The 22,637-nt window shown below is 40.5% G+C and overlaps 1 protein-coding gene and 1 pseudogene across 4 annotated transcripts in view; one reads left to right on the top strand and one right to left on the bottom strand.

The window, feature by feature from the left end:
• FAT3 (FAT atypical cadherin 3) overlaps nucleotides 1-22,637 on the bottom strand; it is a 679,936-nt gene that overhangs the window by 485,191 nt on the left and 172,108 nt on the right. The window lies entirely within an intron of this gene.
• Nucleotides 14,101-22,637, top strand: part of LOC116477206 (phosphoglycerate mutase 1-like) — a 30,378-nt pseudogene continuing 21,841 nt past the window's right edge.

Here is a 22,637-nt window from a genome sequence, read left to right as displayed (position 1 = left end):
AAAAAAAAAAAAAAAAAAAGGACACAAGAATGTACAGCAGCAAAAATAAGGACCCCCTAATGGAAAAACTGGGGAACGTCTCTTGGGCTTCAAGTTGACTCAACAAAGGCATTGTCAGATTGTATGTCCAGCACTAGGGCATCGCATCATAATCTCTCAGATGTCTCAGAAGCACGGTTAAAGCTCCACCCTTCCACAAACCAAAACGGTCCCAGAGTAATTACTCTCTCTCCCCGCTCCCCACTGTACTTGAATTTTATTTTTATGGTCTCCCTCTCTCTCCATCTCTCTCTCGCGTGTGCACGCACATACACACAGACACACACACACACACACACACACACCTATAAAAAAATTCAAGGGAACTTTTAAGTGGCTGCATAGCATGCAGGTGAGAAAGGCAGGGCAGAAAATAGCACAGAGGATTTCTGGATTTGTAGAATTCCACAGCTGCAGCACATCTGATGATTTAAAAAAAAAAATCACCAACCACCACACACACAGCAGGTATAGTCGTAATCCTAAAAACATCCTCAGGTAAAAGAAATGTAAAAAGTAAACTCTTATTAAAATTCCTTACATTTTTGACCCTTGTTCATTCCATGCATTTTTTTTTCTTTTCCCAGGGTTGAATAATGTATACTTCTTACTTACTTCTTCTTACAAATGAGTCAAAAAAAAAAAAAACCAACGCATCAGGGCACTTTAGTAGTCAAAAAATTATGTCCACTCCACTACACTGAATTCAGAAAAATTAAAGTTCTGTTTTCCCAACCACTGGTATAGAATGCTATCTGAGGCTGGCAAAACATGAAAGAAAAATAAATCTACAAGTTCACTTCTAGGGACCACAAAAAACAACTCTAAGCTGTAAGCACTACCCTGCAATCATGCTGGTTTCTAACTGTGAAATATGGTCATTATCTTATGGAGCTGATCTAATTTTGTGCTCAATGCCCTAAAATAAAGGGTTTCTTTTGAATACCAAATACAAGGACTGGGACCAAAAAAATGATAATAATTTGACAGCACTTTAAAACACAGCTTTTTTTCCTCTTCCTGTCACACTAAATAGCACCAACTGACAAGTGCTCTACAGGATGAATGAATGAAAGATGATGCATTTGCTGAGCTGAGGAAATTCCACAGATAAACTGTAGTGAAGGGCTGATATTAGCTCATTAGAGGGCTTAATACACAGGACCCAAGCAGCATATTTAACGAAAATTTACAAATGTATTGAAATGCAGCTGGAACAACACAGGATGGCATTTTTTTTTCTCAAGTACAAAGGGAGAAAATATGCTTATCGCTTTAAAAGTGTTGCTGTTCATGGTGTACTCATGTGTTTATACACACACACACACACACACACACACACACAGAGACATACACGAAAGCTTCATCAATTCAGGTTAACAAAGAAAGCAAATATACTGTGGTGACATTTATTAACATCTGTGCTAAAATCATGAATAAGAATTATATATAACACTTGGCCAGAGGAACTTAATTTTAAATATCACGAGAAGAAAGCCCAGAGAAGATGTATAATTTTTTCTCATGAGACTTATCTGCAGCAGAAGAAATAAAAACAACACTTCTATACATAATGTTTAATTCATTAACAGTTGACAGGATTATTAAATAAAAATATTTAAATATGGGCATAATTTTAAAATGAACTTTTGCTGAAAATTATTCCATTTTATTTTCTCATCAAAGCAAGCCCTTCACCTAATCCTATAATTTGAAAGAACAGAATCAAGGTCACTCTCTCATTTACTCAAATCATTAAAAATGCCTTCCTTTGCATCGCTATGCCGTAATTTCCATAGGAGTTCATATGCTTGCTAATCCTCTCATTTTCTCAACATCACCACTTATTCACATAGGTACATGTTCCATATTTGATCCATGCTTCTGAAGATTTTTCTGCTCTCCCAGAATATGATCCACTCATCACTAAGAGGAGTCCCAACATCAGAAATGTCCTTGCAAACCTGGAACCCAGCCTGAACAGGCAAAGAAGGACGAAATCCCAGTGAAGGCTGGCATTTGGTGAGTGTTCAGTATGTGCCCTGCCTTAAGTGAGGTGTTTCATACACTTATTTAATTCAATGTCATCTTCCAACCCAGGCTGTGATTACTGCTCCCATGCTTCAGGTGGGGGAACTAAGCGTCGGAGAGCCTAAGCAACAGGCCAGAGTCAAGAAGCTGAGTGGAGAAAGAACTGGAGTTCAAACACGAAGCTATCCCCATGCTATGGACCAAATGATACCCTCCTTACACCCCCACCAAACTCATATGTTGAAGCCCTAACCTCACTTTGTGGCTACATTTGGAGTTATGAGGAGGTGGTTAAGGTTACGTGGGGTCATAAGAGTGGGGGTCTTGATCTGATAGGATTAGTGTCCTTAGGAAAAGAGACACCTCAGATCTCTCATGCTGGTCTTCGCACGTGATCAGTGGAAAGGCCACATGAGGACAAAGCAGCCATCTAGCAGCCAGAAGGAGAGCCCTCACCAGAAACTGAATACTGCTGGAATCTTTATCTTGAACTCTCCAGCCTCTAGAATGATGAGAAAATAAAGGTTTGTTGTTTAAGCCACCCATTTTGTGGTATTCTGTTACAGCAGCCCAGCTGACTGACACACCCATTCTAAAGCTCTTTGCCACCACTTTGCCTCATGGGCTGGGAAGGTTCATTCCCCATCAATTTCTGCAGCAAAAGCTTCCTTTTGATCCTCCTCATCTTTTATTGTCTCCTTATTAGTGACATCCATATGAATGAAATGTATGATGCTGCAGGAGGCTCATCATAATTTAACAGGAATTAATGTCCTCTTATTATAAAGGACCCTACAAGCCGCTGCTTAATAGTCAGCAACAACTGGAATTAATTCGTGTCAGATGAACATCAAGAAAAATCCATTTATGACCCCAAAGTCATGAAATTTAGCATAATTACACATGCTCTTGTTTGGGTAATTTTTTCTCTCCTCATTAAATTAGGTGCCTGCATTAGATTTCAGTCTGATCCGTCTTGACTAGTTACATTTATGTAATCAAGGGCATTTCCTCTCAAATCAACCCAAAGTTACACAGGCAAACTATGGTAAATGCATGAACTGAAGCAAAGGTACAAGTGCTGAAAAGCTTAGAAAATTCATTCTTAATATTTATTCATGTTACCCCTCAACAAATATTTATAGAACACTTACTATGTGATACTCAGTGGTGTAGGTGTTTAAGAGATGTATGAAGTGAAAAGGCATAATTCTAAGAATCTCTTCAAGAACTGTGTGGCATAATTCTAAGAATCTCTTCAAGAACTGTGCTTGCCTTCCCCCTCACTACTGCAGCTCCAGCCTTTAGCATACTGGAGCCTCCATCACAATGGGGAATAAAATAAACCCATTCTCTCGAAAACATCCCGTAACTGTTCAAAGTCAATCTCCATCTCCCTGGCTTTCTCTTATTAACACGGTTTGCCCCCACTACCCTCTTGTAGTACCTCCTTAAAGAATTTTCCTATCTAATAAAATCACCTGGCTTTAAGCCTAAGCAGAGATAGTACGAGGTTGATATCTGGCAGCTAGAACAATTGAGTTTCACCTTAAAACAAGTTTAGCCTCTCATAGCCCCTTTCTGTTGTGGTCTTCATGGGTCAATCCTTCTAAGATATTAAGAAGAAAACCTTAAAAGGCACTGACTTGACAGTATCATGACAAAAACAGAGTCCCCTTCATGCTCTGTAGAGTGGATTCCTCATCTGGCCAGGAAGAGGGTAGAAACCTGGATCTGTCTAGTGTTTGCCTGCTAGGATGCCTTTATCTAATCCACCCTGGGAGATTTCAGTCACCTGGGTTTCAGAGATACCTGGAATCTGGACATTAGGTAACTAGTATGATTTGCTGTTACTGGTTCCTGGAAAGGAGTTGAAAGCAAAATGTTCCTCCAGGCCAAGTGCACACAGAGCACCTCACTGGAAGAATCTGAGTTACCTCAACCTTCTGAAACAATTCTGGAAGTCTACCACCATCTGCACAGCTTTCATGGCAGCAAATTAATCCAGGTCACAAAGCAAGATATCAGATTAGTTCAGGGAGAGGAGAACACCTTGGTTCCCTTGGGTACTCCAGTTTAGGAGGCACTAAGGCATTTATTTAAGAAAGGAACACTTACGTATAAAGGAATTTTTAAGGACTCTTTATGTGCTAAAAATACAATCAGAGAGGAAGTGTATAAACTGCTACTAAAATACAGTTTTATCAGAGCCTGGGGTAACACAAGGAATCAGAAATAAAATATATCTAGTTCTCTAATAACTCCTAAAATAGCTTATTTCTCAGAGAGCAAGACAATCTCCATAGTAATGTTAAGACAAAGTGAAAGAAAGTATGGCTCAAATGGTAAGAGAGTCTCTTTTTAAAAATTCTGCTGCTGCCAGATTAAAAAACAAAAACTGAACTCATAGTGGAAACTAGGAAGGATATATAAGGAACACTGTATCAATCAAGCACACGTACTTATGAACCAAGGAATGAAGATTTTTCTCAGCTTTTACAATAACAAGACACACTTCAAATTTCAAGAATATGTCTTGAAATATTCAGTTTCAAAATGTTCACAGATTTAACTAGGCAATTGGGGGAAAGCTCAAAACAAAACAATTTTGCTAAAGAAAGCAGAATTTCACTGCTCACTGAAAATTTTAAATTTCTACAAATTGCCTAAGGACACAAAATTTCTAGCCATTCTCATTCCCTAACTTCTTATTGCCCCCTTTCCAAATATATATTTTTCTAAATGTCCTCCAATTGATGAATGAATCTTTTGTTGTTGTTGTTGTGAGACAGGGTCTTGCTTCTGTCACCCAGGCTAGAGTGCAGTGGTGTAACCACAGCTCACTGCAGCTTGAAGCTCCTAGTCCCAAGCGACCCTCCCACTTCAGCCTCCTGAGTAGCTGGGACCACGAGCACATGCCATCATGTCCAGCTAATTTATTTTGTAGAGATGGGGTCTTGTTATGCTGCCCAGGCTGGTCTCAAACTCCTGGGCTCAAGTGATCCTCCTGCCTTGGCCTCCCCAAGTGCTGGGATTACAGTCATGAATCTTAATGTATAAACAGGAGCCTTGTTTGAATGCCATCCTTAGAAGCCACTGGAAAGATTATTAAATGAGATCATATTATAGTAAGTTCTTGCTGAATAATAAACCTCTTTGGAGAACGGCTTGAGAAAGGTTGTGCCCCAATGAATTTCATATTGCAGCAGATGCTGTTGTAAGGATGCTCCCAGGTGCACCCTCCATGATGCCTGTGCTCCTCTAGAGCACCATGAGAAGGCACTGGAAAAGTATCCTCCATGATCAGAGTGAAGCAACCTCTATGCCCCAAAGTGAAGCATCTGTCAAACAGGAGAGATCTGCTTGTGAGAAAATGGTCATGAGGAAGAACACAGGATAGGGTGGTATATTAATCAGTGTTATTCAGAAAAATATGAACCAACAGGGTTCATACAGAAAGAGATTTATTATGAGGAGTTGGCTTGCATGATTATGGGGGCTGAGAAGTCTCGCGATGTTCTGTCTGCAAGCTGGAGGCCCAGGAAAGTCAGTGGTATAATTCCATACCAAACCCAAAGGTCTGCAAACGAGGGAAGCCAATGGTATAAGTTACCATCTGAGTCTGAAGGCCCAAGAACCGGGAGCATCCGTGTTTAAGGGTAGGAGAAGATAGATGTCCCAGCTCAGGCAAAGAGAGTGAATGGCCCTTCCTCTGCCTTTTTGTTCTACATGGGCTCTCAATGGATTGGGTTGAGTGATACTCACCCACAATGGTGAGGGCATTCTTTACTCAGTCTACTGAATCAAATGCTATTCAGAAGCATCCTCACAAACAAATGTAGAAATGTTTTACCAGCTATCTGGGCATCTTTTGGCCCAAGCAAGTGAATACATAAAATTAACCATCATGGGAAGTAAGAGGTACATGGGGAAATTGCCAGTAGGTCAGTTTCATCCATCTGCCATATTATACCATGGTGACATGGTCTTCAAACAATGGAGTTAGGCTGTGACCAAAGACAGGGAGAAGACCTCAAAGGTCAAATGAACACTCACTGAGAAATAGTGTTGGGAATTTGACAAAGATGGATTATCTACTAGGTTATCCAGGGTAGTTTACTTGGGATTCCATTCTCCCAGTTCTTTTTATTTTCTTCTTCCTGCCTGACAGAATTAATCACTCCTTCTTCTGGCTATCCCATATCCAGCATACATTCCACTAGTACAGCACTTGTTTTTTTTTTTTTTTTTTTTTTTTTTTTTTTTTTTTTTTTTTTTTTTTTTTTTTTTTTTTTTTTTTTTTTTTTTTTTCCCCCTCCCTCCCTCTCTCTCTCTCTTTTTTTTTTTTGACAGACTCTCGTTCTGTGGCCCAGGCTGGAGTGCAGTGGCACGATCTTGGCTCATGCAACCTCTGCCTCCCAAGTTCAAGCAATTATCCTTCCTCAGCATCCCAAGTAGCTGGCACCACAGGTACCCACCACCATGTCCAGCTAATATTTTGTATTTTTCATAGAGACAGAGTTTCACCACGTTAGCCAGGATGGTCTCCATCTCCTGACCTCGTGATCCTCCCACCTCATCCTCCCAAAGTGTTGGGATTACAGGTGTGAACCACCGTGCCCGGCCCCCATACTTGTTTTGTAACACTCCATAATACAAACTTTTCTCTGCTGATGGAGCAAATGAGCCAGTGCATTGTCCTACACATTCCCCCGCCCTGGGCCTTTAGTAGTGCAGTTGCCCTGGCCTAGAACACCCCTAGAAATAAGCTGTACCTCTGCAAATAGCAACCCCAAATTTTAAGGCCTAGCTCAAATCTAACTCTTTTATATCTTCCTATGTTGTACCTCTAGCTCTCATCTCTAAACTCCTATCACATTTACATTTTGCAATATCCACCTGGCACTTAATCACATACTGCAATGAATTTTATTTAACTCACTGTTTCTGGGAGCCTTCTCAATGTTACAAAGAAAATTCCTTTTTAGGGAAAAAGAAGCAAATAAGACTGGCTCAGGGAAACACAGCAAGTAAGTGAAAAATCCTTGAATTAAACAATTTAAGAAGACATTGAGTGTGGGAACTTAGAAGAGTGGGTAAAGTAAAAAGAAGAAAGGAAACCTCAAATACAAAATCAATGTAAACAGACATCTTGCTCAGGTATCACAGACTTTTTCTTCTTGTTGACATTACATCTACTTGTCTCCCCATATCCACCTTTATTTTTCTTTCTTTAGAGACAGAATGGCGGAGAGGAGCTCAAGCTCTGGGTATGTAAGCTGAGGCCATGGTACTACCAAGTTTGCAAGTAAACTTGTCTGTAAGACTGATGGGCCTGGTATCTTGTTAGTGAAGGAGACCTGGTTGGGTGGAGGTGGAAAGGGAGAGTGGACAAGTTTTGATTTCTAATTCCACTTCTTTATGTCCCCTTGTTCCCACCTGCCTTTAAGGTTTTTTCTCTTTGCCTTTGGTTTTCTGCAGTTTTAAATATGACATGTCTAGCTATGGGGTTTTTGGTGCTGGCCTTTTTTTTTGGTTTTTGATACTTATTCTGCTTGGTGTTCCCTGAGCTTCTTGGACTATGGTTTTGTGTCTATTACTAATTTTGGAAAGTTCTTTTTCTTTTCTTTTCTTTTTTTTTTTTTTTTTTTGGATGGGGCCTCACTCTGTCACCCATGCTGGAGCACTGTGGTGTGATCTCAGCTATCCGCCATCTCAACCTCCCGGGTCAAGTGATCCTCCCACCTCAGCCTCCCAAGTAGCTGGGACTACAGGCACGCGTCATCATGTCCAGCTAATTTTTTTGTATTTTTTTGTGGAGACAGGGTTTTACCATGTTTCCTAGGCTGGTCTGGAACTCCTGAGATCAAAAGATCTGCCTGCCTCAGCCTCCCAAAGTGTTGGGATCACAGGTGTGAGCCACTGCACCCAGCCCGAGAATTCTTGACTAATATTACTCTAATTATTTTCTCCCCTAGGACAGAAAATAAACAAAGACTCACCCTGAAAACATTATACATCATTTATGCTTTCCCACACCTCTTGAATTTTGTTTGTCTCTTTTTTCCCCATCCTTTCTTGGTTTACATTTCAGTTTTGGAAGGTTTATTAACTTATCTTCAAGTTCATCAATATTTTTTTCCCGTGGTTGTGTTATCTACCTATGAACTTGTTGAAAACATTCATTTCTGTTATTGTGGGTTTTAATTTTTAATTTCATTTACTTTTATTCTTTTTTAGTTTTAATATCTCAGCTTACATTACCTATACAGGCTTGCATGTTGTATAATTTTTTCATTAGAACCTTTAACAAATTAAACATATTTATTTTAAATTACTTGATAATTGCAAAATCCGTGTCATATCTGAGTATGGTTCTGAAGCTTGCTTTATGTCTTTGGATGTTTTTTGCTTCTTTGCCTTTTGGCATGCCTTGTAAATCTTTGTTGAAAGCCAGACATGTTCTATAGGATAATAGGCACTGAAGTAAATAGGCCATTGGTGTGAGAATTTCTATTAATCTGAGATGAGCTGTGTTTAATGTTTACTGTAGCTACTGGTGCCAAAGTCTTCAAATTCCTATAGCAGACTTCTTTGTTCCTCTCCTCCTAGCTTTGGGGTTTACCTTTGTACTGATTCTCACAGAGAGTCTGTTCCTTGCAGCTTTTCAGCTGGGCTCCACTATTATTATTACTGGAGCCTTGTCATTGTGATAGAGTGTAGGGGAGGACAATGTTGCAAGTCTTCTTAATTAAGTCTCAGTCTTTCAGTGAGGCTGTGTTTCAAGGGTGTGCATTTCAGATGTGTTTCTGTCCCTCTTCACAGGTAGAGCTTTATTTCTGCCCTAGCTTCAGCTCTAGTCCCTTTCCCGGTTATTTTGTTGAAGCTCCCCTGTTGACTATGGTTTCTATTTCTTTGGACCAAATTGTCGTCTCCCAGCTGGGATAAGTTTTCAGAATTGTCCTGTGGGGAAGTCTTTCCTCCTAGAGATGAGGTCTTTGTTAGGGAGAAGAGTCAGGAAGGGTTTCATGAAGGCTACTCCCCTTCAAGCCCCTGTCCCAGGGCCATGAGGATCCTCTTACTGAGCACCTGGTAGAGTTCCAGGGGGAAAAGCCTGTGAAAGTGTGAAGACCCCCTTAGACAGCAACTCCCAGGAGCTCATTAATCTCCCACTAGCCTGCACTCAGTTTCCAGCAATTCATCAAAACAACTAGTAAAGCATCCCTGCCAGCTTATGGCATCTGGTGGTTTCTGCTCCAGGTAACCAAATCTCAAGAAAAGTAAATTTCCAGTTTGTTCATTTTTCTCTTGTTGTAAGAATGGCAACAAGGACTTCCAAACTCTATGTATGTCAGGGTTGAAACAAAAAGTCTCCTTCTTTATGGTTTTAATCTTTTCAGATTTTCTATTTGTTCTTAGGTCAAGTTTAATCATCTATATTTGTTCCAGGATTTTTCCATTTCATTTAGGTTTTGTAAATTACCGGCACATTGTTTTTATGGCATTCTCTTAGTGAGTATCTGTACATACTTATATAAATCTTTTAACTACGAAATTATGTACTCTTGAATATTACTGATTTGTGCTTCCTCTCATTTGCTGTTCATATCAACTTACTTCATAACTTTATTATACATTATATTTAATTTTGATGTTTATCTCCCTTCTATTTAGGTGGCTTACCCTGCTGTTACTTAACTAGTATTTAAACGGCCAAGTGTCTGTTTCTTTGGAGAAAAAAAAATTATAGAAAGTACCTCCTTCATAGGGCTGTTTATAAGAAAATGCGCATCTGACAGGAAGTAAATAATGCACAAATATGCAATGATATGACCTTTTACTGCCAAACTACAGTACTTTTAACTTCAGAAATCTTTGTCTTTATTTTGGTTTCTTTCATAATTTGGTCCATTTACAATACTTGCCATTTCCCATTAACCTTATCTTCTGAATATTAGGTCTATTTTTTGAGGACTGTGATCTGCAGAGAAAACACTTACAAGGACACTGAATCAAAGTCAAAAGCCTATACCTTTTGTGGATAAGTGATCCAAACCTAAGACAGTTACAAAGAAAATGGCTCTCAGCTGTTTACAGCCAGACTTCAGGCCTTCTATGGATTTCTTTGGCATTACCTCACTAAGTTAATAAATCATCACTTGACATTTAATAATAAATACCTGATGAAATTATGCATATGTCTTTTTAAAAGTTCAGCTTCAACTCATTTTGCTAGATAAAAATACTAACACAGGCAAAAAGTCACCCACGTAAATAGAGAAAGCGACTCCACTGCAGTGTATTTTCCCTTCCTGACAATCTCAGAGGTGCTGGGCAACAGCCAAGAAAAGCCAATAGTCTATGCCTCAATAAGAATATATACATCCCACGCCCACACCAACACACTCTTGAAGCATAGCAGGCAGGAAGAAACACACTTAGTCAAACTCAACTCTGTCTGTATTGCACCTCCTGTTGGCCAGATCTGCCTTCTTTTTTTTTTTTTTTGAGATGGAGTCTCACTGTGTCGCCCAGGCTGGAGTGCAGTGGCGCAATCTCGGCTCACTGCAAGCTCCGCCTCCCGGGTTCACGCCATTCTCCTGCCTCAGCCTCTCCGAGTAGCTGGGACTACAGGCACCCGCCACCACGCCCGGCTAATTTTTTTGTATTTTTAGTAGAGACGGGGTTTCACCGTGGTCTCGATCTCCTGACCTCGTGATCCGCCCGCCTCGGCCTCCCAAAGTGCTGGGATTATAAGCGTGAGCCACCGCACCCGGCCAGATCTGCCTTCTTGATCACATACCCTGGATCCCTGGTAAATACACAGATATTAGTGCTACAGAAGGTTTACACAAGGGTCTCCTAAAACATCTAGGCTGTCTGTGGCTGACAATTGATTTGCGTAAGTGGTTGTTAAAAGGTAAAAGCTCCCTAATCCACTGCCACTTAAGGGGCTCACCAAATCAACCATTGCTCTCCATTTCCTCTGTATAATACGAACCCATGCCCATAGCTGGAATAAAGGGTCATGGAAAATAGGCATTTCTGTAGGATATTTCCTCTTCTGCTCCCAGCAACCAAGTTGTGGGCTTGTCAAGAATCAACTGAATTTGTTCTCCAACCTAGGTATGCCAGTTTTACTTGTTATCAACATTTTATAATTTAATTAAATATTCATATGAGTGTGCACAGAAAGAAAATTAAATGAGAATCAATTTTTTAAAAATCACCTATCAAATTAGATGTGGACAAAATAATCTTAAAATTTTACAGGAATATCATTAACTATTTCCTCTACTGGTAAAGGAATCTCTAGTCCGAATTCTATCCTCAGGTTATTTCGTGTTTTGAAATTTTCACTCCATTATAAAGAAACTCCAAAGGAAATGGTCAGTAGATGATATGGGCTTTATGCAAGAAACATGATGTCTGATATCAATCATAGGACTCTTAACAAAACAACCACAAAACTCTAGTCTTACATTAAAAGGCTGGAGAACTCATAAACAATTTACATCTTATTATGGGTATATATGTGTGTGTAATTGCTAATAATCCCACACTTTGACTGAATTATTTCGTTAACAAACAACTCGAGGTCCTGATCATATCAGATATAAAGGATTCTATGTAGTTTCATTGAACAGATTAATGCTCCTGATTTCCTGCTCATTTTTACTTGTCTTTACTGTATTTACCTTACCAAGTACTTTCTCTTATTTCTCCTTCATTCTCACTACAGTCCTTTGAAGTAAGATTGTATTTATTATGGGAAGAAACTGAAAATCAGAGAAGCCAGGATTCAAACTCAGAACATTGTCCCAAACAGTATTTTCAAATCAATGTGAAATCAAGTTAGTGAAAAGCAACAAACATGTCTAAACAAAATAATGGAATGGAATAGAATAAAATAGAACAGAACAGAACACGAAGGCATTATTTAAGGTGAGTTATTTAGTATAGGTTGAATTGTGTCTCCCTAAACACAATAGGTTGGAGCCCTAGCTGGGTAGGTATCCCCCACCCAAGTGTATGTCAGAATGTGACCTTATGTGGAAATAGAGTCTGTAGTAGAGGCAATCTAGTTAAAAATAAGATTAACAGGGTGGGCTCCAATTCAATATGACTTGTGTCCTTATAAAAAGATGACTTTTTTTTTTTTTTTTTTTGAGATGGAGTTACGCTCTTTTGCCCAGGCTGGAGTACAATGGCATGATCCCAGTTCACTGCAACCTCTGCCTACCAGGTTCAAGCAATTCTCCTGTCTCAGCCTCCCAAGTAGCTGGGATTACAGGCATGCACCACCATGCCCGGCTAATTTTTGTACTTTTAGTAGAGACAGGGTTTTGCCATGTTGGCCAGGCTGGTCTTGAACTCCTGACCTCAGGTGATCCACCTGCCTCAGCCTCCCGAAGTGCTTGGATTACAGGTATGAAAAGGTGACATTTAGACAGAGACAGACACACACAGAGGGAGGACAATGTGAAGACAGAGGGAGAAGACGGTCACGTGACTGAAGTAATGCCTCCATAAGCCAAGGAATGCCAAGGAATGCTGGCAACCACTAGAAGCTAGCAAGAGACAAGGAAGGATTCTCCCTTAGAACAGTCGGAGAGGGTGTGGCCCTCTCAACACCTTGATTTTAGGCTTCTTACCTCCAGAGCTGACAGACAAGACATTTCTGCTGTTGAAGCCCCCCAGATTTTGTTATGGTGGTCCTTGTGTACATGAGTATGTGTGTATGTGTGTATTTGTGTGAATTATGGGTCATAATGTAAACTCTAATTCCTACTGTACATTATAGTCAAAAAAAGTTTGTAAAACAGTATTCCATAACACACGCAAATAGAGTATCACTGATATCTATCTGGGCAATCCCCTTAAGACAGAAGGCAGGCAAAAAAAAAAAAAATTCTGGGAAGGAGAAGAGGTGGTGTGTTCGCAAGTGGGGGATGGAAGGCAGTTTCTGGAAAAAGCGAGCTTCTCTGGGAGGATGAGTGGAAAGAGCAGCACAATTAAACGGAGTAGCTGGTAATCTGGTGATGCATGTGTGAGACTTGCTATGAGTCCATTGCAAGGGGAAACAAAAAATAGCTGGTCTGGCAGATGTTTGGGGAAAAGGTTTTAGTCAATCCACTTTGCATAAGTAAAAGTGATTTAACCCAGCCAAAGCTTCAAAAGAAACTATGTGAGGCATGTTAATGATATTGGGAACTCCATCTAGATGGGGAGAAAGTCAGAGTAATGGAAAAGCGAACCTTAGGGGACCCATGCGCTGCTGACAGCAGACGGCAGAAGATTGCTTAATATTCTGACACAATTAAACTAATTCCCTTTAAGCTTCCTTCCCATACCATAAACAAGATCTCCCCATTCCTTAGAAATTAACTTTTAACATCTGGGCAAATGTACTGCTTAGTGCCCAATTCCCCCCAAAAATCCCAGTTTTTTTATATATATAAAGACCAAACCAAAAAGGGTTTTGTTAACAGTTTTAGCCCCACTACAGTCTAGTGTAGCACACATTGGTGGCACAAGTGAGGTGTCATGAAATTCCTGTAAGACAGGATTGTACTATCATTAATTGATAAAAACCGCACTATCTCATTTATTTATAAAGGTGTGTGGCCCATGAAAGTAACAAAGAGGGCCAGGTGTGGTGGCCCATGCCTGCAATCCCAGCATTTTGGGAGGCCGATGTGGACGGATCACCAGAGGTCAGGAGCTCAAGACCAGCCTGGGCAACGTGGTGAAACCCTGTCTCTACTAGAAATACAAAAATTAGCTGGGTATGGTGGTGGGTGCCTGTAATCCCAGCTACTTGGGAGGCTAAGGCAGGAGAATTGCTTCAACCCAGAGGGTGGAGGTTGCAGTGAGCTAAGACTGTGCCATTCCACTCCAGCTTGAGCAACAAGAGTGAAAGTCCATCTCAAAAAAAAAAAAAAGAAAAAGTAACAAAGGGCCAACAAAACACAACTTACTGACTTATTCTGTTACTAAGAACAGTATGATGAGATGGGGAGACCCACCATGGCTGATTCCCGAGCTGTGATCTCTCATCTCAGCCTTGCACTTCCACGGGGTCCCTGGATGTTCTCCACCAACGGGCCAGGAGAGGCCACTGATCCATACCACATACCTCAATACCCAATTCCTACTGGCAATAAACCACTCCATGATTTTATCCATACATGTAGACGGGATCTTCCATTGCCAGGCTGTATGAGAGTAAGTGTATGGACTTGTAAATTCTGCCCCTCTGGCCTAGATAAAACACCTGTATATGAGACAACGAGGCAGCCAGGAAAGCACAGCTACCAAGGTTTACATAAGTAAACAAATCCTGGTTTGGGACTAGCTACACTTTAACACTATACTCAGCTGCTCCAAGTGTCTGTTTCCTCAGAACAAAGTAGATTCATGATCATATTCATCACGGTAAGTTTTTGAACATTAAAGTTGTAAAATGCCTGGCTCATGAAAGTGCACCATTCCCTTCAGATTTATTAGATGTAACACGTATTTACTCCTATGCTTGTAGGTGAGGGAAGCTATTATCTTCTTCTGTAAACACTGACAGGGTCTGGATGTGCCCATGACTGACTGGGTGTTAGAGTGGAATGGTTGTAGGGGAGAGGAGACAGGGTAAAACGCTAGTTTCTCCTAAGGGGAGAGACACCCAAATGAGTTTATACTGCAGTACAAGTGGCTAAATATTAACATAGAAGGAGAAAAAAGGAGCCAAGGATGCCCAAGGAAGACATCAAAAATGGTGACACTGGGCCAGGCGTGGTGGCTGATGCCTGTAATCCCAGCACTTTAGGAGGCCAAGATGGGAGGATCACCTGAGGTCAGGAGTTCGAGACCAGCCTGGCCAACATGGTGAAACCCTGTCTCTATTAAAAATACAAAAATTTGTCAGGTGTGGTGGCAGGCTCCTGTAATCAAGCTACTCGGGAGGGTGAGGCAGGAGAATAGCATGAAACTGGGAGGCTGAGATTGCAGTGATCTGAGATTGTGCCACTGCACTCCGGCCTGGGCGACAGAGCGAGACTCCAACTCAAAAAAAAAAAAAAAAAAAAAAAGCGACACTGAATCTGGGTCATAGGGATGCAAAGCAAGGAGGAAAAAGAGGGCATGAAAATAAGGGCATCTTTGTAGAACAAAGAGAACTGTGATGAGGCTGTAGTGCTGAACTCTCGACAGACATGGTAAGAGATGAGGCTGGTATGAAAGACCTGGGCATAATTGCATACAGCCTTGGCTTATAAATACTAATGAGCATAAAGGTGGCCATGTACAGAAGAGACCTGATAGGCAATCAGACAAGCTGCACTGTTTCTACAAATACTTAATGAGCATCCACTATATATGATAGGTGAGACTCTTAAGTCATGAACAATGTCAATACTGTCAGTCAAATTCAAGTACCTATTTAAACTCAAGTCGTTCAGCATTACAGGAAGACAAAGTAAGAAATTGGTAAAGGACCAAAAGAGAATATATCTGGAAAAATTGTAGGAAAATGTCTTTAGTACTCCTGAAAATATTTTAGCTAATGTTATTAAGCAGGAAAAGGGTTATTGTATACTACTCACTCTCAACTGGGCTGGAAAGGACCTTGGGTTCATTCATTCATTCAGCAAATATTCAACACCTACTATATACCAGTTACTCTCCTAACCAATGGGTGTGGCAGAAAACAAAACAGACATCCCTGCCTTAATGGGAACTGAATTCTGAGGATATATTTAATGTGCTTTAATTTTAAAAGTTAGGCAGTGTAGAAAAAGAACTAGAAACTTTTACCACTTTTAAAGACTCCAGTAGCCTTCATCTGTATAACTGGTAAGTACAAATATTCTATGGCATCTGCAATAAGAAATTTTTTTCAATTAATTTTAAATTGTCTAAGAAAATGGAAAGACTGTAGATTCAATTTTAAAATGAGAGTTTTTTCCTTTAATTCTTGTTATATATGGAAATAAGATAAAGAGTTTTTTGATAAAAGTTTTATTTTTTTCTTTTTTTGTATCTCAGGAAACTGAGATACCAAGAGATCAAGGAATTGGCCCAAATCCCATAGCTGAGCAGTGACAGAGCTGTGATTTCATGCTAGGTAGCAAAACTGCCTCTTGCTTGTTGCCCCAAAATAATAAGAATGGTTATTTCTGACTGGTGGTGGAAAGGGTGAGTTTATATTCCCACTTTTAATTTTTTTCTTTTCTTTCTTTCCAGCATAGGCTGGAGCACAGTGGCACAATCTCGGCTCTATGCAGCCTCTAATTCCCAGGCTTGAGCGATCCTTCCACCTACAGGTGCATGCCACCACCCTCAGCTGATTGTTTTTTGTATTTTTTGTAGAGACAGGGTTTTGCCACGTTGCCCAGGCTGGTCTCGAACTACTGGGCTCAAGCGATCTGCCTGCATTGGCGTCCCAAAGTACTGGGATTACAGGTGTGAGCCCCTGTGCCAGGCCTAAAAAGTTTTAATTTTTATAATCTATCAGTGACTTAACCACACTATAGTGCCTCCTAAATAAGTCTTACTTGCCAATGTTATTCTTTCCTTAAGTGAATTACTGAGCACCTCCTACATGTCCAGTGCTGTGGCGGGTTTCTAGGAGTGGAAAGGAATAGAAGATGCAGTCCCCACCCTTGACAAGCATCTCTCTTCTTTAGGAGAAAGAGGGATAGATAATAGAACATATACATCTGTAACAATTAGAAAGCAATCAAGAGCAATTCTTGAGATATTACAACATAACAAGTCAGTAGCATATAAAATCCCCATGTTAGTGTCAACAGAAAGTGAGACCCTCCCTGACCAGAAGTTAAAGAAACTCTAGTGCCACTTACAAAAACAACTGCTTCTGAGTGAAGCCCTTCATGCTATTCTGTTTAATGATACTTCTCACTAACAAGCCAGTAGATTAGGTCTTGGAAAAATACTGCACTCGTAATTAATTAATCCATTAATTACACTGCCAATAATTGCGGATCATAAGTAAATTCAACATTATTTTTAATACCTTTGTTTCAAAAATCAAAATTGCAAAACATCCCATCCCCTCCCCTCTGCTATCTAAGCCAAACACAAGCTGTGCTTATCCAGACTGAGATGTCGGTCATTGATCTATGATGCCTCACCCCTGAAAGACTTGGGATGCTGGTATTCCTGCTGATGAGAACATATGGTTCAGATGGTTTGGCAGGCGAAATCCTGGCAGAAGAGTCTCAAAGCATCAGCAGATGCTGCCATAGCACAGACATCCAAATGGTGGCATAATTGCTGCTGCTGCTTTGATGCCACATGTTTCACTGTGATGACAGCAATGCCTTTCAAAGAGAGGCTGGTGGCAAAACAGAACCTCTCCCCAGTCCCCAGAGAGACACACATGAGTGTGTGTGCATATACACACTCAGACACACACATACACACAGATACACATGTGCATGTAAAACCAGGTAAGGTCTGCCTTCCATAGGTCTTTTTCATCTTTCCATAGGTCTCTAATGGTATAAAGCCAGCTGGAAAAGAAATAGCAGCTAGAGAATTATTTTGTTCTTTGCCTACATAACTGACATTCAGGTTCCACTTAGAAAACAAAAACTCACAAAAAAACAAAGAAAAGATGGCCTGTTAGCAACTCAGAGATGGGATCAGACACTCACTCCCATACCCATCCCACTGCCCCTAGCTCCTCCTACTCCTCCAATCCGCAACTGAGGCACTGCCAGATTCCCAAAGCTCCCTATCACTAATTGCTCAGACTCCCCTTCATCAGGTTCATTCAGTCAATCAACAAATATTTGCTGATTACCTGCTATGGGCTAGGAGAGGAGGGGCTTCAAGAGCAACAATCTCTACATAGCTGAAGGGTTCTGGGGAGCTTTCTCCTTCCACAATTGCCAAGTCATTTTCAGTCACTTATTTCACCTTTATAGAGCAATGACAGTCTAGCACTACTCAGCCTGGAGACACAACAGGAAACCAGACAGATGTGGTGGTCCCTTTCTGTAGTAAAGGAGTTAACCAGATAAGCTATCCAATGTAGTGCATTGTGCAATGTGCTACATTACAGTATAGGGTGGTGTAGACACTTCAAGGGGGCAGCATTTAGTATAGATTGGGGATTTGGAGGGAGGGGTAGAGAGCAAGAGACAGATACCCTGAGTCCCAAGGATAAATTGTGGTCAACCAGGTGACCAGGAAGAAAGCAGCCCTGAGGCAGAGGGAGCAGTTTTAGAGTGAGACAGAAATATGTTCTGGCTCACCAAATGCCCCAAACCTTATTTCTTCATCTCTTAAACGTGAAAATAGTGATACTAAATAAGAAAATGTGAGTAAAGATCTTAGCACTCAATAATTGATAGCTATTATTATCATTATTATTATTTTGTAATACTATTAACAAGAACAACAATGTCTGCAGATACTTATAGGTAAGAAAATGTATGGAACATTCTGGAAAATAAGCATGGTTCGATTTGGCTGGAAGATAATGTGTGTGCGTGCATGCATGTCTCCCCAGAGACATGAACTGGCCGATGAGTAAATGACCTAAAAGCACAGAACTCCATGTGATAAGCCAGCACAGACCTGGCTGTTCTTATGGGAGAAATCATAGCTGCTTCTACCCTGAGCGTAATGCTGAATGCCAAAGGAATGAACACAAGTGAGCATTCCGAGCCATCACCACCACCTCACCAGACAGTAGTGCAACTCTTGGGTATTGTGGATTCCTCATCTATGAAAAGAGCACGAGGACACTGGTCCTGTTTATCTCAATGAATTGTTGATGTTAATGATCTTATTCCTAATTCTGGGGTGCCAAATATAACTCCATAAAGGACACGTACAACTATAAGGAAACACGGCCACTGTCATGCTAATTTAGATAAATCTCTAAGAAGAAATGAGTAAATGATCTAAAAGCACAGAACTGCAGAGCTGTCTGTTTTGAATGTCAAACATCTGCATACTCCACATTTGTCATTAACTGAATGAAAAGTGGACAAACTAATGAGCTGACAGAATACAGATGCAAACCGCATACAAATAATAAGGACCCACACTTAAGAATACACATGGTCCTCCCTTACCACAGGAATTAAGTTAGTGTGAAGACAAAAGAACAAAAGATTACACACACTGATCCTGTGTAAAGTACAGACCTAGGCACTAAGAGGTTGAGATAAAGAACTATTTGCCTGCAGCATTGGGGCCTAGGCTTAGGGGTGATTGACACTTATTTTGCTTCCCAGAGAGGTAGAAATTAGGAGAACAAGGGGTCACCTAACCTGGGAATAAACAAGCTAGAAACACTTGGGGAGGTGGGGCTGTCAGGGACTTATACTTATTGGCAAGGTTGCAGGAACACATCTGTGTCTTTGACGGTCTGTCCCCTAGATACCACTTAGAGTCTGTCCAGTCTGGGCTCTGGCATTATCAAACATAGGAGAGGGAATAGAAGACAGAGTGAAAGGTTTGAACAAGCACACAATTTTGTCTCACATGGATGTAAAATCAAATCTGCTGACTTCTACTTCTTCTCAGTTACACAGCCTTAGGCTACTTGGAGTTGTTAACTTCTCGGGAGTTGGTTTTAAAAATTAAGTGGGTACTATGTGAAATGCTCAGTAGAGGATTTTATCAAGTCATACAAATCAACAGGCAAACAAAAGACAGCTTTGATGACTTCCCACTGCACACAAGCTGATGTCTAAACCCTAATCTGCCATTCAAAGGCTCTTTTGCCAGAATGTAGCCCCAATCCAGAACCACAAGATTGAAGAAGCACTTGTTCAACTCTAACTGTGCTTCTCCAGGACTACATTTTTGCTCACCCTGCTCCCAGACCTCTCAGGCTCCTCTCACCCTCAGTCCTCCCAGCTTCTACCCATTCCTGGAGGTCCTGTTTTGGTCATTCCTGCTCCAGGAGGCCATATTAGAGTATTCTTCACTTCTCCTTTTGAATAGTCATTCTCACTCAGACAAGAACTGGTTTTCTTTGCAGGGCAATCCTGTTCCTCATTCTCCTTATAGAAAAAGGAGAATGCCCAAACTTAGTGGTTCACATCAAAGCTCAGCACAATCTTGGGGCACTGGGAGGACTATGGATTCTAGTGGTCAATCCATTAGCAGCAGGCAGACATCCATCCTCCGAAGGCATGATAAGTGATGGTGAGCAACCACTATGGCTCCTTGACCCCAGTGACTTCAGATGTTCATTTCAAAAGTGAAGGAGAATAGGTTTAGGCTGGACTCCCTGAGATGGTCATGGCTGGTGCTGGACAAACTCTCCATACTTGCTTTGCTTCTCTCCCTGTGGGTTAGCCCAGTCCCAGTCCCTTCACAGCAGCCCAAGAGCCTGCTCCCTACTCAAGTCCTACCTAACTCTCCTTCTCTACTGGCCTAAGGATCCTAGTCTTGGGAGGATTATATAGGGAGGAAAGCTTTTAGATCTTCCTTTAGTCTTTTTCCTAATCTACCATGGCATAAACTCTATTCCTGACTTTATAAGAACTTTATTTTTTATTTCAGGAGCCCTTTCTTCTCTCAACAAAACCTAGCTCTTAAGATCAAAAACTTTGCTTTTAAAACTGTCATTTTTGATGTGGACTTCAAGAGTCTATTTTGAAAGTTTTTTTTTAAAAAAAACAGGCTTTTTTTCTTTTGCTTCCACTGCTTTTCTACGGATGTGCCTCCCACCTACTCTGCTCCTGCCTAAAATGCCCCTGATTTTCCACAAGGTAATATGAAGACACTGGTTGATTAGACAGAGAACATACATAAGACAGGGTAAAAAAGAAAAACTCCGAGTTTAACATCTCAACCTGTTACGTTGCTATAATTCCATAGTATTTAAGGGAATAAATAGTGGAAACAGACCTGACACGTACCCTGACACTCATATGATCATCAGCAATTACCTTCTCTGTGCCTCTATTTTATTACCAGTAAAAGGAAAAGTCCATTTTCCTCACTTCTAACTGCTACTGTGAAGATTATTGTAAAGTGCTTCACCAAGAATAAGCCACATCCATACCACACAATAAATGGTAGTTATTGTTAAGTACCAGGCATCTGGCAACTAGGTCCGTTCTGCCTTAAGATATTCTAATATCATTAGTCTTTACCATTTGAATCTATTTTTGTTTAACTTTCTTTGCATGTAAGCCTTTTCCTCCAAACTTGTAGATTTGCCAACTTATTTTCTTACGTTTAAACAAGAATACAAATAATCTACCTTGTGAAGTTGTAAACATCAAGTCAAGGTGTTTATGAATACTTAGCCTGACACCAGGACAGAAAACAGTAGTCACCATTGTTATGTACGTTATGGGCAAAAGCCAAGTCCCCAAGAAACTCATCTACGAGCTGGTCTTAGACTTCCCAGTTTCCAGAACTGTGAGAAATCCATTTTCTGTTGTTTAAGCTACCCAGTCTATGGCATTTTGTTAAAGCAGCCCAAACTGACTGAAACACCTTGAAAAAAGTTTTCAGTGCTCTGTATGTTAGTTTTCTTACCTTTAAAAGTGGTGCTAATAATAACATCAATGTTACAGTGCTGTTCTGAGAATAAAATGTAAGATTTCATGTGTTGCTATGGCACCTACTGGGTATGGCAGGGGATGGAGAGCTGAACAAACAGGGGTCTTGCCCTGAAGATGTTCCAGGAGAGTATACGAAAAAGACTTATGCCTAAGAAACTGCCATAGAAAGCCAAGCAACAAATGCATTTGAAGCAGCACAGATAAAATGGAAAGAAAGTCCAGTTCAGGGAAAGGGACATGACCTTCAACAAGTCTGCCATCTGGTCCAAACAAGACAGAAAAGCCTATAGACTTCCCACGAAGCATTCTTCTGTAAAGAATTTCTTAGCATTTTCCAGGCAGTTATGCTCTGAATCTCCATACTATTTTGGATATTCTTTTATTATAGTACTTTTCTCATTGATTTGCATATATTTCTTTGAAAATCCATCTTCCCTAGGAAATGAATAAGCTCAGAACTACTAGGCCCTGTTGCTTATATATATGCAATCCCTTATCCCTCCACAGGGAAATCCTAACATCTGGTATAAAATAGTAAATCCTAAATAAATGCTGTTGAAACATGTACCCAATTCTTTATCCTGCTATGTCTGAAATACGTCACTTTAGAACAATTAAGAATTAAATTATAGCCATGTCTTTATCTTTTGCATATTGCTTCAGTACCATTTCTCTTCCAGGAAAGATCTTAACCCAAGGTGTTGAGCACTATCAAACAAATGAGAAATAAGCACTACCTTCCACCCCTCAGTGACGGTTGGGAGATGAGGAGGCATCTCCTCTGAAGACTGCACACATTTAAAATGACCTGACCATGTAAGGGAGTGAGGGAAAGGAGAAGGAAGAGCAGCACCAGATAGATTCAGCCACAAGGTGAGGGCACAGTTCCTCAAAGAATTTAATTTCCTTTACCTAAGAAAAAAACTGTATAAATAATTGTGACACATCCACGAAACCATGCTGAAATAATAAAAATGTCATTGCTTTATCAGCTTGGAGTCTAAACAT

Source organism: Hylobates moloch, unplaced genomic scaffold (genome assembly GCF_009828535.3).
Source record: "Hylobates moloch isolate HMO894 unplaced genomic scaffold, HMol_V3 SCAFFOLD_11, whole genome shotgun sequence".
Taxonomy (NCBI): Eukaryota; Metazoa; Chordata; class Mammalia; order Primates; family Hylobatidae; genus Hylobates; species Hylobates moloch.
The sequence above is the reverse complement of the archived record's forward strand: the minus strand, read 5'-3'. Positions and strand labels throughout refer to the sequence as shown.